The sequence below is a fragment of the Magnolia sinica genome, chromosome 17, assembly GCF_029962835.1.
Source record: "Magnolia sinica isolate HGM2019 chromosome 17, MsV1, whole genome shotgun sequence".
In the NCBI taxonomy this organism is placed as follows: Eukaryota; Viridiplantae; Streptophyta; class Magnoliopsida; order Magnoliales; family Magnoliaceae; genus Magnolia; species Magnolia sinica.
In genome coordinates this window covers 52,733,202-52,742,282 of record NC_080589.1, presented here as the reverse complement: position 1 = coordinate 52,742,282, position 9,081 = coordinate 52,733,202, and the positions used below count along the sequence as shown (strand labels likewise).

At 40.0% G+C, this 9,081-nt stretch overlaps 1 long non-coding RNA gene across 1 annotated transcript; it reads right to left on the bottom strand.

Moving 5' to 3' along the window:
• Nucleotides 1-513: 513 nt before the first annotated feature.
• On the bottom strand, nucleotides 514-3,376 carry LOC131231388 (uncharacterized). Its single transcript, XR_009164339.1, has 5 exons — nucleotides 3,204-3,376; nucleotides 2,602-2,799; nucleotides 1,146-1,236; nucleotides 927-1,051; nucleotides 514-658 (listed from the first exon to the last, which is right to left on the bottom strand). It is a non-coding gene; the product is annotated as an uncharacterized LOC131231388 (long non-coding RNA).
• Between the last annotated feature and the right edge of the window lie 5,705 nt (nucleotides 3,377-9,081).

Sequence of the window (9,081 nt, the reverse complement as noted above, 5' to 3'; positions counted from 1 at the left end):
TTGCTTACCTATAAATAGAGCACGAATCTCAGAATATTCATAACTACTCAAGCAATTTTAATCCGGCCTTCTGAGAGATAAGTTTGTGCTCCATTTTAAACTAAGTATGCATATTTAATATTCTCTTTCTTTAACTTTTTAAATTGATTTTATTTTTTGTATTCCAATCTGATCTAAAAAGAGGAAGTGTTATTTTCCTTTTTCTAGAATCAAAATCAATTAAAGCTAGCCCATTTTGGTTTAATTTAAAATCTATTAGAACCTAGAACCATTATAAAGTGAGTATTGGACATTGAACTTTGACATTCGAAACTCTACTTCGACGTGGTTCTTCCGGGCTGATATAAAGGAGAAATTCAGGTATTTTACATTATTGTAATTTACATTTTATTTTTGGTTTCTTTTGAGAGACAACTACAGATGTTGAAGTAGAAGAACCAGCAAAAGAATCGTATAAAAAAATTGCACATGATTGAATTTTGGGTGAAGGTTGACATATTGTTGATAAATTTAAGCAAAGTTCTCATACTTGCTTGATTTGTGAGATACAACTCAGAATGTGGTGGCCCACTAAACAATGATCCTAATCACAGATGGAATTTGAGGTCCACTTGTGTATTTCTGACCAACAGATAAGTTCCCATAAGAAGAATGCTAACTACACCAACAATGAGACATGTATAAGTTAAACTGTAGAAGCCTTAACAGTGATTCTGCATAATTATTGCAAAAAAAAACTTTTTCTTTTCAAGAAAGAAAAGGAAAAATAGGAAAATTCCCATACTGCAAATACTTTATGGTGCATTGGCAGCACCAAATATCATGAAATTTCATTATTAAACAATCTAATTTGGTGTAAAATATCATGATATTTGGTGTAGCCAAACACCTGCTAGAGATATCTTTTTTAATATAATTAAAATTACATGCTAGAGATATCATGATATTTTCTTTTTCTTTTTTTCAACACCTAGTTTGTCGACTTTTTGGGAAATGATACAAAGAAAGATGTCTTTGTGTATGGCAGAATTTTTAACATCACATTCACAACCTGTAACCAAAATCAGGTTGGGCAAAGGATGTAATACAACTAAACAAAAACTGAAAAATGAATGATATAGTTCTAGAAAAAGGCACTAAATTACCTGAAAAATGTTGAGAAAAGAGACGAGCCCTTGAGATGAGATTAAGCACGATCTCACTATTGATTTAGCTCTTTCATTTCTTTCTATACATCTGCACAACAAAAGGTCAGGTCATCTATGTAAACACTTTTAGAAAAAGGAATTCATTGGAGAGCCAAATTCAAAGAAACAAAAAGGAATTCATCTATGTGCAATAACAATATTTAAAACCTTGTTAACACTTTGAGAAAAAGGAATTCATCAGATCACACTATATTCTTTCTGAGCACTCTACTTAAAAGACCTTATGGTTTTGAGGAAATGCACATTATCCTTTGAGTTCTCAGTCTCAAATTACAGAATTTACAATAAACTCATGTTTTCAGCATATACTAGTGGGTCACATGGATTATTGATCCAGACCATCTATGTTAGGCCCCACTGGAAAGGAAATGTCCCAAAATTCCTCGACAAGACAATCCTAAACTTTCAATTTTTGGCCTAAAAATGGATGGCCAAGAAGATATAGCAACGGTCCACATTTGGCTCAGAAAATGCAAAAACTGGTGGCTAAGATCTTACAATTCGGGCCTTTATGGTGGGGCTGAGCAGAGCAATTGTCCAAATAATTGAACCATGGGTCCCACTGGTACAAATTGAAAACCTTAGTATGTTTGTATATTCCTTGGGGTCAAGGATCTTATTATTCCTCATGCAGGAAAAGGGTGCTAATCATGTTTTACCCAGTGCACGTGGTTTGCTGGTGAGCCATGTCAGTTGTACATGATTGAATCAAATCATATCCCCAGTACTAGGACAGATATCAAAGGGGATAAATATGATAAAATGAGAACTTACCCAAAGCAATCCACAAATTCTCAATGTAAGTTCTCAATCGACATTTTAATTTCATGATTTTCAAAACAAAGACTGAGAAACCGGAACAAAGTTCAAGAGCATCTCAATGCAGGTTCAAAAATAAGAGAATATGAATGATATCACACAATCAATGCAAAAATGGAGAAGGAAAACCAAACAACTATCAGGCCTTTGTGATATTTGTAGAGCTGCCCCAATCCACAATTGACAGTGGTGAAATACTATGATGAACACCAACACTTTGCAAGTGCAGATGATGGGAACTGAGAATTCATTTGGTAAAGGTAGGTATTGCAAAAACAGGTTGGTAAATAGCAGTTGACAACTGCTTCAAGTGCACAGGTTTTTAGGTGCACAATGGTTCAGATTAACAAATCCAGTGACCTACACACAAATTGCATTGATGAGTAGGACTCAAATTTTGACTCTCTCAACAGGCCTTCACCTCTCCTCAAAAATTAAATGAAAATTTTATGTCGACACATCATAGAAATTAGCCATACATACTCAACAACAAAATCAACATTTTAAAATAAATCTCAAACATGGGAAAGAGTTATTACTTCCAAAGTCACTAGGATGAATTCTATTTACCTACTTGATTTGTAATATTTTTTAGGCCCAAGTGCTGCTGTGTTGAGATATTCCACCGTGAGAAGTATAGATTGTGTGAACGGCAGAAGGCTCTGGATTGCAAGGCTGATTGATTTCCAAACATAGAAATGGCCTCGCTGCTAAAATCCGTCAAGTTTAGTGATAGCTTCCCCACTGCAAGAGCTTCCACTCTAGCATGCACCTAAACACAACTTCCAATATAACAGCTAGATTTTGGGGGAAAAAAAATCAAAACAGAGACATCTACACTGACAACAGCTTTCGATTTTCTTAAGAACGTTAAAGAGAACATGAGGCTTGTAAGTCGGTCAAGCAACCATTAGACTTCACCCCCACCGCATTTAGAGACCGTCAGCTAGCCTTTATGGGTCTGGCAGTTACTTGTTTCTCAAATAGGTAATTGGGGTGCATTAGCCTAGATTTTGAGCCATGCATTAGCCTAGATTTTGAGATGTATGCCTAACATGGGGTGCGGATCTAATGGATAGCTTGGATGACCCTCACACAACACGGTGGGCACTCCTTTCAATATTCAAAACCCACTCCACAGATTTCAGAAACAGAGAGAGAGAGAGAGAGGCTAACCGATGTCTGGATTTCCTCTCCTTCTCCTTTTTCTTCTTCTTCTCCTTCTTTCGAGTGCTCTCTAAGTCTCTCTCACGGATCAATGGTGGGTTTGGGTGAAAGGGGGTTTTGAAAACCCTAGAGAGAGAGAGAGAGAGAGAGAGAGAGAGAGGTTGGGAAACAGAGAGAGGGGAATGGGGGCCAAGAGAGAGAGAGGGTGAGGGAGTGTAGGAGATCGAGAGAGGGCGAGGGAAAGGGAGAGGCTAAGTGCGAGAGAGAGAGAGAGGGAGAGAGAGTTTGGGTTTTGGGAAGACGGGCGCGAGAGAGAAATGGGGATTTTCATTTGGAGGTGTGTGCGCGGGAGGATTAGAAGGGATTTGGTTTTGGGGACCGGTGACGGACGGAAAGTGCTTAGATTTGCGAGGCTCACTGTGATGTATGTTACTGATCCACCTCGTCCATTCATTTTAACGGTTTTTTTTAAGGGTTGATCCAAAAAAGGAGTCATATCAAAGCCATAAGCAAAGTGGAGACCATTGTCCATCCATTTTGAGATATCGTTTTAAGTCATGAGCCGTCCATCTATTTTGAGATATCATTTTAAGTCATAAGCCAAAAAATGAGGGAGATAAAAATCTGTAATGGAGACCACCACAGAAAATAGCAGGGAGATTGATTCCCACCATTGAAACTATCCTAATGCCCATCGTAATGTTTATTTGAAATCTCCACAGCGGGGAGAGTTGTGTGGGCCCCGCCATGATGCGTGTCAAACATCTACCCCATCAGTCAGATGCACCATTCCATGGTGGGCCTAGGGATTAAAAATCAAGTCAATCTGTGACTTGTGTGAGCCACACCACATACAAAAGTTGAGAGTGGTTACCCTCAATTAAAACATTCATAATTATTTTTTGGGCCCACTAAGATGTGGTTCACAAATCCAACCCATCCATTATGTGTGTGCCACTTGGATGAGTGGTCATACCAAGTTTCAGTCGCATCCAAATTTCAGGTGGGGCCCACCAAGTGCTTTTAAATGTTTTAGGCATGTCTTCACATGATTTTAGATGGTATGGCCCAACGGAGTTTTGTATACGGCTGATTTTTGGGATATCCCATAATTTAAAGGGGACCCATCAAATGCATGGTGTTGATATTTGACACACGTCATGGTGGGGCCTACACAGCTTGACCTCATGGGGACGACATGAATTAAACACATACATCATGGTGGGACCCACACAGTACCAACCACCAGCCATTGGATGGTGTAGGGGGAGTAGCCAATCCATTCCACTTATTTGTGGTGTGGTCCATTTAATCTTTGGATATGATTCATTTTTTGGATAATTCTATAAAATGATCTCGAAAAATGGATGAACAGTGTGGGTCGATCCCAAATTTTCGATAAATCCAAAACTCAAGTGGACCATGCCACACAAAACAGTGTGGAATAATGATTTCCACTGTTGATACCTTCCTTGGGCCCACGGTTATGTTTATTTGTCATCGAACATGTTCATAATATCAAAAAGATATGAATGAAGGGAAAACACAAACATCAGCTCGATCCAAAACTTATATGAATGTTATTTTTAATGGTGGATGTTCAACCCCCACTTTGTAGTCCACTTAAGCCTTGGACCCTACCCCATTTTTTAGTGAATATCTTAAAATGATCCGAGAAAAGTCTTGAATGGTATGAAGAATGTCAATCCATGTCTTGGGTGGGCCAAGAGCTTAAAAATAAAGTCAATCCATGACTTGGGTGGGCCACACCACATAATATAGTGGAGAGGGGTTTCCTTAAAACTTTCATAATCATATATTGAGCCTGCCTAAATGTGATTCACATATCTAACCCACTCATTATGTGTGTCCCACTTGGATGAGGGGTCACTTACATATCTAAACTTAAACCTACACTTAATCCTAATCTCAACTCCTTAACCTAAACCTAAACTATATTATCTGACAGAAAATTGAAACAAGTACTGCCACTCTATGACTAACAATTGAAAAGGAAAATCATGCATCTTATCTTACCACCGTAATTAATGGCACGTCAGACTGGCCTGGGGAACCATGTGATACATCCATTGTAAGGCTTGTATCCTAGCCCGTACTATTCCGTAGGCTTCCACGGTCCTCTCGATCGAATTTCGGTGACCCGCGATCTGTTATCGGCATTTGCGCGTAATCCTAAGTCGTGTCCCATATATCAAAGTCGGCTTGACTCGAAACTTATACCCTAGCGATCGCGCCATCGCCGCGGTTCCAACACCGCGTCTCACACGCCAAGGCGATACCCGGGCCAGGAGATGTGGGCCCATATTCAGTTTGAGGAAAAACGCTACGCGTTGCAAATCCCAAGAGAATGTCACATCAATCACTTCACTTGTTAAAGTACACCCATTACTCTATCCATCCTTAAGTACAAAAGCAACCCTTAAAAGTCAACTCTCTCCCTTACACAAGTACACCCATCCATCCCTCTCTCTCATCACTCTTCTCCCATCATGTCTCTCTCTCTCTCTCTCTCATTTTTTTCCTCCCAAGCAACCCACGTCCAAGCTCCCATGAGAGAGCTAGTGTGGCCCACCTTCCTACCTTTCATCTCCACCATCCAAGTCTAATCTCAACCGTTGAAATCTCTCCATTGGATCTCTAGATTGCATCGGTGGAAGGAAGAGTCCGAGATCTTGAGGTGAGTGATTTTATTTATTGATTTTGATGATTTGAGGGCCCACATGGTGGGACCCATCTTGATGTATGCATTGCATAGGGAGGGCCCATAGGGGCGGGGTCCCTATGGTTCTCATCGGTCTTTCTTTCTCTCTCTCTCTATCTTGTGTGGGCGTAGCCCACTAGATCCACACCGATGGTGGAACCACTGTGAAGTATGTATTTTGTCCATGCCGTCCTCCAAGTGGGCCCAACCGTTTGGACGGGACTGATTGGAGTAAGACACAAATATCAGCTTATTTAAATCCACTGGTGGGTCTCACACGTGTGGACCCACGAGTATTGAATCCGAGCCATCCATCAGTTAGAAGTCCAGCAGCATACAGCTGTTGGATCGTCAGTAAGTTCTGTGGGCTCCATCCCGCTATCAGTTCGTCCAGCTCCAAACATCTGCATGTTGGGTTTTTTTTTATAATAATAATATAATAATATAATAATAATGATAATATACATGATATAATATATATTGATGTGGTGGTTCAACCACGTGGGACCCACTACCTGATGGATGTGTTCCATCCAAACCGTCCATTCATTTGGCGAACTCATCCCTGGTGGGCCACGTGCGTGGACCCCACCATGATGCATGTGTTGTATCCATACCATCCAGCAATTTTGTGATGGCAGGAGGGACCCACGCGATGTACGTGTGGAGCCCACTGACACGCGTGATCTACACACCATCCAAATCATGTGGAATGTGTTATATCCCAACTGTTCCTCTGATGAACGGCGCTGCATCAGCAGCAGTATGCTGCTGTGCTTGACATCAGCAAACAGTGAGACCCACCTTGATGGATATGTCCAGACCGTCCATTCATGTGGAGCTCTCTGTGAAGCACGTGTGGCATTCACCTGCCACGTGTGTGGAGCACACCTTGAAGGATGTGTTTTATCCTTACCGTCCAGATAAGCTGGACGGTGAGGCCCGCTGTTATGTATCCGTGGCATCCACCTGCCACATGTGTGTGGGACCTAGGTGTGATGCACGGGCAAAATCCAGACCGTCCATCCATAGACCGCATTGGTGCACACTGTCCAGGCTGTCCAGGCCTGGATGCTGACCTGTTTTGATATAATAATAATAATAATAATAATAATATAATAACTAATATATGTAGTATGTAAGATGGGCCCCATGTGGAATTCCATCATAATGCCTGGGTTTTATCCCTGGCCGTCCATTCTGGACGTTTCATGTGTGTGTGTGTGTGTGTGTGTGTGTGTGTGTATATATATATATATATATATAATACTAATAAGATTATATTGATATAAAGAGGTGGGATGGCCCACCTACGTGGGACCCACCTGATGGCAGTGCTTTATCCTCAACGTCCCACTAGGTGGGACCCACTGATGTATTTGTTACATCCCACCATCCAGTACGTCGATGGTGGGGATCCACCAAGTTTCTTCAACGCCGTCCATCTGGATGAAGGGAAAACACTAATATCAGCTGGATCCCTCCAGCTGGTGGGCCACTACGTGGGACCCACTCACAGCGAAATGGATTGGTTGGTCTACCGCACACTATGTAGCTGCTATGTGGAGAGTGTGGGTTTGATCTACGCCGCCTATCTATGCGACCCACCGTAATGATGTGTGTATTTTACCTGCATCGTCCTACTGGGATGGTGTTGACTCACCTGATGCATGACTTCCATCCATGCCATTCCGTCCATGTGCATGGTCCCACCTTGATGTGTTGTAACTCCACACCGTCCAGACCTCTAGACAGTGGGCCGGTCACGAGGTATGTGTTATATGTAAATCGGCCATCCACTAAATAAGGCAGATCTATCAGGTGGACCACACCGCAGAAAATAGTGGAGAGTTGAATGCCTACCATTAAAACCTCTTAGGAATCCCAAGCAGTTCTGGATTAACATGAAGTTTTTCTTTCCTCTTAATTCAAGCCTTTGTGAGCTTATGAACATATTGGATAGAAAGTAAATGTTATGGTGGGCCCTAGGAATTTTGAACTACGGAAAACATTATCATCACTGCTATTGTAGTATGGTCCAGATGATCTTCTGATATGATTTATTCCTTGGGTAATGTTCTAAAATGATCTCTAAAAATAGATGAATAGTGCAGATAGTTCACTTAGAACGGTGGGCTCGATTGAGGACACTACAAGAAATCCTACTTTTAGCGACGAAAATTTTCGTCGCTAAAAGTCAAATTTTCGTAGCTAAAAAGTTTTAGTGATGAAAATTTTCGTCGCTAAATTCGTCGCTAAAAGACCGAAGTAGAAGGGTTTTATCGGCGAAAAATTCGAATCGTCGCTAAAGGCAAGCTTTTTAGTGACAAAAATTTCGTCGCTAAAAAAACTTTACAAGACTTTTTAGCAGCAAAAATTTTTGCTGCTAAAAATATTCGTTCCACTTTTAGTGACGAAAATTTTCGTCGCTAAAAAAACTTTACAAGACTTTTAGCAGCGAAAATTTTCGTTGCTAAAAATATTCGTTCGCTAAAAAATAAATAAAAATATTCGTTACACTTTTAGCGACAATATTTTTCGTCGCCAAAAATAATTACAAAAATTTTAGCGACGAAATTTTTTGTCGCTAAAAAATAAATGTAAGACTTTTAGCGATGATATTTTTCGTAGCAAAAAATAATTACAAAACTTTTAGCGACGAAAAATTTCGTTGCAAAAAAATAAATGTTAGACTTTTAGCGATGAAATTTTTTGTTGCTAGAAAATACGTAAGAAACTTTTACCTACGAAAATTTTCGTAGGTAAAAGTCTCATTTAAAAAAAAAAATATATTCCAGCACAAAATTCTGCACAAATTCCTGATATACACCTGTTACAATAAATTTCACAGATATTCTTCCTCATATACACCTGTTATATAATATATTTCATCATATTCACATTCACATCCATCTAAGTACAAAGACTATAGAAGCTAACTATCCTTTATTAGGATTAATCTAGGAGCAGTTCTAAACTTGCATAGTTCCTGTAAAAACAAATCACATGATACAATCCAGTTCACATGAGTGCAAGAAAGAAAAGTAACCATTGATTTGGAAGAAAAAAAAAACCATTAATGTGCATCACTTCACAAAAACCTGCAACCCATCATTGCAATCACAGAATAAGTCAATGAATCACTTCACAACCATCCATCGATCT